Source organism: Aplidium turbinatum, chromosome 9, assembly GCF_918807975.1.
Source record: "Aplidium turbinatum chromosome 9, kaAplTurb1.1, whole genome shotgun sequence".
Lineage (NCBI taxonomy): Eukaryota > Metazoa > Chordata > Ascidiacea > Aplousobranchia > Polyclinidae > Aplidium > Aplidium turbinatum.
Genome location: NC_137480.1, coordinates 19949839 through 19960374, shown reverse-complemented (window position 1 = coordinate 19960374; position 10536 = coordinate 19949839).

The following is a 10536-nucleotide window of genomic DNA, read 5'->3' as shown; positions in this document are numbered from 1 at the left end:
AAAACTTGCAGGAGGAGTTTGAACGATATTTTCCCGAGATAAATACTGGCAGGATTTTGATGATAGTAGCGAGAAATCTTTTTGTATGTAAAGTGAAAGATGTTCCTGAAGCAATCCAAGAAGAATTTATAAAATTAACAAACGATTCTTTTGCAAACGATAGCCTAAGTTTCACTCTTGCAACCTAGAAACGTATTGGGTTAAAATATAACATTGCTATCCAAGGATAGGTATTCAAGGTCTGAATGTTCTGGTCACGTTTTCTTCAACTTACCTATGCGAATGCGGCTTCTCTGCATTGCTTACTATCAAACCTAAAGCACGACACCAACTTCATGTTGAGTCTGATATTTGTTGTGCACAGTGCCGGTCTTAGGGCATTTCGGCCGTGTGCGGAATATGCTTTGCGGCCCCAATGACAATGATCCCATTCAGTAGCGTAGCTAGGTAATTTGAAAGAGGGGGGGTTGACGGCCGGCGGGCGAAGCCTGACGGTGTGTTCTCCGAAGGCGACACCCAGCGGCGGAGGGATCTGGGAGGCTTCCCCCAGAAAATTTTGAAAAATTACTTTGAATTTTGTGTATTCTGAGAACCGCAACTGACTTCAAGGATACCGGTACTTGCTTGTGAATCGAATTGAATTTTTTCCATTAGAAATGACAACAATTACTGCATTTTCTGAGTAAATTGCGGGCGCCCCTAATTTGCGGACAATGTGCGATCGCAAGGTTTGAACACCCCAAAGACCGGCACTGGTTGTGCATTATCTCCTACGTTACCAGACATTAAACAACTCGTTGCCAAAAAGCAAGGGCAGCCGTCGCATTGAATATAACTGATGAAATTTGTTACGGTACTTTAGTTTTTTAATAAATGAGCACCATTTTATCTATTGGGGGTAAATCTGATATTCATTTTTGTTAAAAGGGTAAAACACACAAAAAAGATTAAGAACCACTGCTCTAGACGTAACATTTGCTAACTGTCTTCTGTAGCTCATTGTACCCGCTGCACTACAAAACTTTCTACAATTTAAAAAAAAACACATGATTAAAGCACTACAAACTATCACCCTGGTAGTGTCATGGGAATAAGGCACCCGCTGCAAGCCTTCATATCTCCTTCTCTAGATATCCCTGCACAAAAGTTGTATCAAATATGTTTGTTGCTTGGCTAATGTAATAAAAAATGCACAAATAAATGATGGCGTAACGGTGACCTTATGTCCTTAATTTTCGTTCCATTCACTCATTCACCACAGCAGTGGCGTAGCCAAGGGGGGGGTTTCGGGGGTTACAACCCCCCTTTGGCACGCGTGTGACGTCACGATATTGAGAATGATGCTTTCAGTCTAAAAAAAAATTGCCTAATTTTAAACAAAACTGGATTAAAAGAGCGAGTTTTGCCAATACCAAAAATCTCAGCCAGGAATTAGCAACAAGAAAATATAGAGACTTAGCTTTATTTCCGAAAAATGCCGAAGAAAACATGATCTTATCCTTTTGCTATGCCACCGGCAGAGGTGGGCAGTAGCGCGCTACTTTAGTAGCGGCGCTACTAGCGGCGCTACTAGCGGCGCTACTTTTTTGGTAAAAGTAGCGGTAGCGACGCTACTTTTTAGTTGGAGTAGCGGCTGCAGTAGCGGCGCTATTTTTATTCCAAAGTAGCGGTAGCGAGAGAGGCGCTACTTTTTTTCAGTCGCACTCCCGCTACCGCTACTTTTTAATTCAAATTGAAAAAAATGCTTGTTTTTTTTGCAATACTGGCGTGGTCAAGCAGCTATATAATCGGCTTGGTTGCAAAGTTTCGGTCTTTTCTAGCTGACGTCAACTTTTTCGGCGAATTACTCCGTGTGATGAAGCCTATCTGCCAGGCTTTAGACATTCTCCAGGGCGAGTCCAAGGCACATTACGGAGTCTTGCTTCCAACCATCACAATTTGCGGAAAGAAGTTGACCGAGATCAGTGATCTTGTGACCTGTGAGGAGTTGAAAGTGAAAGTCCTTGAAGGGGTGAAGAAACGATTCAACAAGTGTTTCAACAACATGAAATGCGTTATGGCAATGTAGTGAAACCATCTACAATTCCTCTATTAAGAAGTTTATTACGCTAAAATGCAACTAGGTTGTTCTGACGACATAAACTGCAAACTGAATTGAGACTGAAAATAAACACCAGTAAAGACGACAAAGGAACTTAAGGCAACGTAACAAAGCAATCAGCAACAAAGCAATCAGTAACAACGTAAATTACAATGCAACTTAAAGCAATAACATGTCATTCACCCCTTCCATAGATTATCAATAGGGATCAACAAAAATTAAAGGCGCTAATACATTAAATACATTTAATTAATTTACAAATCTGTTTGGCGGTCGCCTTGAACGTGATGAGCGCCGGGGCATGGGGCGCTCGCTAGAATCAGTCGGTATATGAGTTTCCGATGACGGGGCAGGTGCATCTTCATTGATAGGCTCATTATTAGTTGTTGTTTCTTCGGGAAATTCCACAGATGGATTGTTTATCCCTTCGTTTGGACTCCCGGGATCCGGCAAACTAAGAGTCGACTCGTCAAGGCCACCACGAGCAGTTGGAACGATGTCACGAATTGACACTGTGGTTTCGCGTCCGTTCGCGAAACGAACGTGCGCGTAGTTCGGAGTTGCATGAGTCATTTCCACTTCTTCGACAAGCGGTTCATACTTGCTAGCACGAACGTGTCGTCTCAATAAAACCTTTTGAGGACATTTAACCCAAGTAGGTATGGAAAGACCTAGACTTGAACGACGCTGAAAATTAAAAAATCGCTCGTGTGGCGTCACGTTTGTTGCAGTACATAATAAAGAGCGCATAGAATGTAAAACATCAGGTAGAACACACTCCCATTTAGAAATAGGAAGATCTCGAGTTTTCAAAGCAAGTTTTACAGAAGTCCAAATTACGTCGTTGTATCTTTCGCATTGGCCATTAGCCCGTGGATTGTATATAGAGGTTCTGCTGGTAGGAATACGCAAACTGTACATGTAAGACACAAAATCCTTAGACATAAACGATGCACCTCTATCCGAATGCACATAACCACATTTACCAAACATTGCAAAAAGACTAGACATGCACGAGATTACAGTTTCAGTGTCTACTTTACTACAAGGAAAGGCGAAAGGAAATCGAGAGTACTCATCTACTACAGTCAGAATGTATTTGTTATTCGTAGCAGAAGGTAAAGGTCCTTTGAAATCGATGCTTAAGCGCTCCATAGGTTGCGTAGCTTTTATCAATGGAATTTCAATTGGCTTGTAGAACTTAGGTTTCAACTCAGCACAAATTTTACAAGCGGATGTCATTTTACGGATGTCATCAATAGAATAAGGCAAATTCTTTGTTTTAACATAATGATGCATGCGAGTTACTCCAGGGTGGCATAAGGCCGCATCAATTTCATACAACGAATTGTCCATCATAGTTGCACAATACACTCTAGATAAAGTGTCGGGAGCAGTATTATACTTCCCTGCTCGATAAACGATTTCATAATCGTACTGTGATAGTTCCAGTCGCCATCTCAAAATTTTTGCGTTTTTTACCTTGCCATGATTGTTGCTGTTGTACATGAATGCCACCGATTTTTGATCTGTGACAAGTTTGAATCGGCGTCCCGCTAGAAAATGACTCCATTTTCGAATGGCTTCGATAATTGCCGTCGCTTCTTTCTCTATGCTTGAGTGAACTTTTTCACTTTTGTTGAGTGTCCTGGAAAAAAAAGCAACGGGTCGCCCGTTCTGATTTAAAGTGGCTGAAATGGCAATGTCAGATGCGTCAGTTTCTACTGTAAATGAAATTTCTTCATCTATCACCCCAAGCGTAACTTGAGCCAATTCAGCTTTCAACGTCGCGAAAGAGTTTAGGGCTGCATCATTCAGAGGAAAGGTAGTGTTTCGAATTAGAGGCTGAATCTTGTCAGAATAACGCGAAATCCATTGCGCATAATACGCAAATAAACCGACAATCCTCTGCTGTTGTTTACTACTTTCTGGAGGCGGGATTTTTAGTAAAGATTCCACTCTTTCGGGGTTAGGACTTAAAGTACCTTTAGAGATTCTATATCCAAGCAAGTCGATTGTATCTGCCGAATAAGTACTTTTTGCTTCATTGAAAGTTAGATTGCATTCTCGAGCTACTGCAAGAAATTTTGATAAATTTTGATCGTGCTCTTCTTGGGTTTTCCCGCAAATGGTAATATTGTCAAGATAAGCGTACGTACCTTTGCACTCGTAGTCTTTGATAATGTTGTCCATTATCCGTTGAAAACCAGGTACTGCATTCGTTAGACCAAACGGCGTTCTCTTCCATTGCCACAAGCTTCCATCGGCTTCGAAAGCAGTGTAATTTCGATCTTGCAGAGGAACTTCTACCTGGTGGTACGCACTTTTTAAATCTAGCGTTGTATAGATGCTGTTCCTAGCCACATTGTTCACTACGTCTGACATAAGAGGTAAAGGATACGCGTCCAAACAAGTGAATTTGTTTATGGTTTGGCTAAAATCGATGACCATACGCTTTTTGTGATTTTCTTGAGTGACCACAAGAGGTTGTGCTCGCCATGGCGAACGACTCGGCTCAATTAAACCTTCCTTATAAAGTCGCTGCACCTCTGAAGAGATAAAACTTCTATCGGCTTGAGAATACTTTCTAGGTTTTGTAGCAATCGGATGGCACTCCTTCCTTAAGTGTTTGAAAAGCTGTATTGAAGTTGACGTTTTAATAGCTTCTAATGCTCCGATCTGTAACGTTGGCATAGGCCCTCCAAATTGGATATTCATGCTTTTGTGCTGTTTCATAAAAGTTTGTCCGATAATTAGGTCGGTGAGCAAATTTTTCAAAACAGTGACTCCTACATTATCATACTCTTGTCCAAAAAGCGCGACTTTTACGTTACAGATTCCTAAACTTTGCGATGAACATCCTTTCACGGCTAAACCAATGCGGTATTCACTTTCTTCAAGATTTAGTTTTAGACGCTTTCTTAAACGGTCGCTCATGTGACAAAGGGTAGAGCCAGTGTCGATGAGAGCATTGGCTTGAACTCCGTTAACTGTAACAGGGACGTTGACCTTTGCGTGGGTGTCGAAAGATTCGGTTGCCATAATCATAATGACATCTCGTGGAGAAGAAGCAGATGAATAAATAGGTTTTCGATTTACCCTGGAAAGACGACAAACTTTTGAGAAATGACCTTTTTTAGAACATTTGAAACAAATAACTTCACGAGCAGGGCAATATCTTCTACTATGTCGCCTATTTCCGCAATAGTTACACTTTTCAACCAACGCGGCGCTAACATCTGAGCTTTCTTCCTTAGAATCTTCAATTTTAAAGGTAGGACGTGTTTCAAAAGCTGCTGCGCCACAATCAAGTGAAGACGGAGTCTGGCTCGCAGTCATTTCGACACGATTGCAAAACGTTTGGGCATCATCTAAGGATCGAGCTTTATCAAAAGTTTGTTGTAGCGAAGCATTTTTGTCCTCTAGCAAGCGTTGTTTAATGTGATTTGACGAAATCCCAGCGATAAACGAGTCACGTATAGCTTCCTCTTTATGCGCAACTGCCGATACGGCCCGAAAGTCACAGGAGAGGCTCAATCGCTTTAAGGTCTGCATGTACTCGTCTAGTGATTCATCTGGCTTCTGCTTCCTAGTTTTTAAAACAAATCGAGAAAACATGGGGTTAGAAACCTTTTCAAAAAGGCGCTTCAGTTGTTCGATAGCTTCATCATAATTTGTTGTCTCACACACCAGTTCATATATTGAAGCGTCTATATGATTTATAAGCAAATTCAACTTGTCTTCAGCTGAAACTTCTCCGAGCTTTTCTAGATAAATTGTAAAAGACTTGTACCAATGCACCCATTGTCGTTTAGCGTCTTTGCTTTGCGGGTCCGCAGCTAAGAGTCTAGGGCGCAAGTCTTTTAGATCCATACTTTATTAGCGTAATAAAATGTAGTGAAACCATCTACAATTCCTCTATTAAGAAGTTTATTACGCTAAAATGCAACTAGGTTGTTCTGACGACATAAACTGCAAACTGAATTGAGACTGAAAATAAACACCAGTAAAGACGACAAAGGAACTTAAGGCAACGTAACAAAGCAATCAGCAACAAAGCAATCAGTAACAACGTAAATTACAATGCAACTTAAAGCAATAACATGTCAGGCATCATGTCTTCATCCCTCCTTCAAGACGTCGTGGCTACAATTTCTGCACTACGTTTTCACGGATGATGCTAAAGCACTGCGAGAAAAAGTCAAGACGGATGTAATTCGACTGTTGCGGGAGACATCAAGCCAGGTTGATACCGAAAAGAGTGACACCAACACCAGTCATGATGTATTTTTTGGAGTGTTTGCGCCATCCCGTGAAACGTCGGTGCAGAAGGAAGCAACAATTGTGGACGCCTTTTTTTCGGACAAGAGCAAGTCCTTGAGCTTTATGAATACCGAGTTAAAACATCTGTTCATTAAATACAGCACCCCCATTCCTTCCCGTGCTGCGGTGGAGAGACTTTTCTCTGTTGGAAAAGATGTGCTTAAGCGAAAGCGGGCAGGACTTAGTGACTCTCATTTTGAAATGCTCGTGTTTTTGAAACATGCGTAACAATAAATTTCCCTTAGAATGTGTTTTCTATAACGACGTTAAAATGACAAGGTCATTTTTGCGTCACTAGGGCCTCGAGTGTTTCCTAGTGTCATTTTAGACAAAAGTAGCGGAAGAAGTAGCGGTAGCGCGCGCTACTTTGGCCCGAGTAGCGGTAGCGGGTAGCGCGCTACTTTTGTAAATTGGTAGCGGGTAGCGGTAGCGCGCGCTACTTTGGCCAAAGTAGCGGGTGCCCACCTCTGGCCACCGGACAGCACCATTTTACAGGAATATTCATACCCACAATTTTGTTGAAAATGCTCTCAGAATGCACCAAATTCAAAGTAATTTTTCAAAATTTTCTGGGGGAGGGCCCCCAGACCCCCCGCCGCTGGGTCGTCAAACCCCCCCCCCCCCCCCTTTCTAAATTCCTGGCTACGCTACTTCACCACAGCGCAATGAATCAATGGAAAATCAAAACTGCCGTAAAAAACAAAAATTCTAATTTTTTCATTGTTGAAACTGGTTGAAACACAAAAGAAACGATACAGTGGAAGTAAAATAAAGCAAAAAACAACACAAGGTGACAAAACCGTAATTTTTTAAAACGTGCAAGTACAAGATCTCATTTTATGGCATATGTATCGATGAATATTATTAGGCACGGCCACCAAACCTGGTAGTTGAATCGAGTAGCCTAGATCAGCGTGGTCCAACTTCTTTTCACCGCTGGCCAAAACCTCTTTTTTTCATCTTGTAGGCCAATGTTTTTAAATAGCGATTCATAGGCTTATTGCTGGCAAATCATACATAGCCTATGGCATATAGTTACCTACTACTCTTTAAAGCCTCTACAGCCTGTTTCTGTAGCGCACCCAGCATGGGGCTAAGGGGGCTGAAGCCCCCTCAAACCCGCCACCAAAAATAAAGTTTTTGTATGTTCCCCATTAATACCTTTTGCTTTCAGGTTAGATATGAATAAGACACTACAATACAACAGGGCTGAACATTATAACAATATATTTTACATATTTACAAATAGTTTTAACAGTCGAACATTTTCGACTTAACTTAAGCCCTCATCAAGACCCTGAAAATATCTATAACAATGCAATAACTTTCAACTTCTTGAAGGTAAAATTACATTAGGAAAAGGTAACTACATGAATAACTACAAAAAAATTTGCACCAAAGGGAAAGTGATACCTACATCAAGTAAATGTTGAGGAGAATATTAGACTCGCCTCCAGCAAATAAGTTAATTGTTTGTTTAAATTTGGGTTGTAGCGTTTGATTAACACTGCTTCCTGAAGTTTGGTGTCAAATTGGGATTTGCCTTTGCGTAAAATTTTAAATGAGTCAGCAAAGAATTTTCGATCTGTACCGTCCAAAAAGAACACTCCATGATATGGTCTTTGATGGCACTTTTAGGCTAAAGTTTAGATCCTCTCGTGGTCAAATGTCTGGTGGACATACCGATGTGCCGTACCTACGTCAATACCGAATCACACGGACATGAAAAACTGTATACGAAATCTGAGCAGAGAGACAAAGGCGTCTGGGACTTTACTTCAAAATGCGAACCAATTTTGAATGTTTTGTAAGTAGGAAAGACGTCCAGATCAACTTTACTGTTTACAAAATTAATGTTTTGTTTCAAACTGTTTTCGTGCTAGTTGTTGTTTTCACACTTATTTGTGTTGGCAAACGAAAGCTAATTCTATTTTGTCATACATGAGGAAAAGTCGAGATCTATAGAAGATTGCGAGAGTTGACGTAGGAATGAGGATGCTGAAGGTGCTAGTAGCATGGAGTTCACTAGGCCAACTTCTAATCCGATTGAGAGGACGAATCTTGATGTATCGGCAACCGGTGGGTTGTGGGCCGTGAGTGCCTTTAATTAATCAAAGGGATGGGTATTGGCCTATTGTCACTGTCACTATAGACCTTTCCCGCAGCCAACCAATGAGGCGTGACGTTGAAAACAAACCAGTTCTAAAACTGAAATCGTAGTAGTGAAGCACAGTTTTTGAACGTTTTGATCGAACCATCGCTTATTTCAGTCGTACATTTTGTAATAAACGTACCGTACTTTTTTGACTGAGTATTACAATTAAGTTATTTATTTTCAGAAAACTTTTAAATTTACTACAGGGCCTTAGCCCATGGGCCTAACTATCGCCGGCACAGCGCTATAGCCTACTGCACGGGACCACTGAACGAAAGGACCTCGCATTGATAAATTTTATTTCGAAAATATTTGAGTTAACAACTAAAGTAGGTAGCCTAAACGTGTTTTCATTTCATTTATAATCTACACTTATATTTTTTTCGTGCAGCATTTCCATGTAGGCCTATTACTTGATGTTTTTGTCCTAGCTTAGCCTACCCTATGCTTTTGGTCACTCCAGGTTTCTAGCCACTTAATGTTTGTGTTTGGTTCGGCTTTTTTTACTCTTATGGAACTAATATATTGACACAGAATGAGACAGCTTAGGCCTATGCATTTTTTATTACTTTCTGTCAAAATAGGAATAATCACATCACAAGTTTGCAACACACACGGATTCATTTTAAATTGGACTACAGCGCAAGTGGAATCCCCAACACCATACTTTTTGGTTAGACAAATACAATTTTATTAAATTATTAGCCTACTAACTGTTGTCTAAAATTTTAGTAAACTTTATAACATTATAAAAGTCTAATTAACTACAAACAATTTATATTAACGCAGCGACTGGCATGATTGAGTGGTGAAAACGTTTGCGCGACGTTCGCAAAGGACGTCGGTTCGACACCGCTCTAGAGTTTGCGGCTGTGTCTCGGCAAAGACATTCAATGGCATGCTAAAATAAGGATAGCAGCTGACTCGACAACATTTCTCTTTGTTGCTTCTTACTGTGTTGCATTTGTGATCGCAGTGAAGGCTACGTAGGCTAATACTCTATATGTTGTTGCAATGGGAGCAAAAAAATGTGATTAGGTTAGCTATGGCCACCTAAAGATACGGCCTGATTTGTCACATTTTGCAGAAATTTCCAAGTTTTTCTAACTTTGGGCGAACGTTTAAATAAGTTTTTCTAAAAATTAGATTTTTACGGTTTCTTTATTCTTTTCCCCAGATGACACAATAGATTTTAACATCCTCACATGTTGAAGAACAAAGAAAATTTGATTTCGAAGATTTTAGTCAGACTGTTAATTTTCAATAACAGTCTGATTTTGCGTTTTTCAACTTACTTTTTTTCATTAGCTACTGCTTCCCCAAGGCAACAAAAAAGTTTGATGTCATTAGGAAACCGCAAAAAGTAAAAACATCTCAAAAAATGTCAGTCAAGCACTAGCAGTAGCTGTAATCAAAATCTGCAAAATGTGACATATCAGGCCGCATCTCCAGGTGGCCATGGGCTAGCCTATTACTGAACTTCATGTCAACTTTACTGGGTGCGGGTGGCTTATATGAAACTGGGTAGCCTACTGGGTAGGCTAAACAAACAAATCATTGAAATCCTTCTGTGGTCGGAAAAAATATTACAACGTAGGCTACCTTCGATTTCACATTTAAAGTAATCATCAAACTTCTGCGGAAATCCAGTCTTTATTGGATGAGTTTGGGCAAATGCGAAGTGTGTGCCCACTGCCCATACGTCTTCATCAATAGGTTGACCGGTTGGCAAATTGAGCCAAAAAGCGGCCAAAACAAGGTAGCCTATAAGCTTATAGTTACAATAAATGTTTGTCAGCAGCTGATTGTAGCAAGAATTGACAGCAATAGACACCTGTGTTTCGTGGTCTGTAGCTCCTGCGAGCTTATCATTATGTCATTTCTATACGTTTTATAATAAGCACAGAAACAAATGGAGGCCTCATAATTGTAGCGGAGCCCCAACTGACGAAGTTAG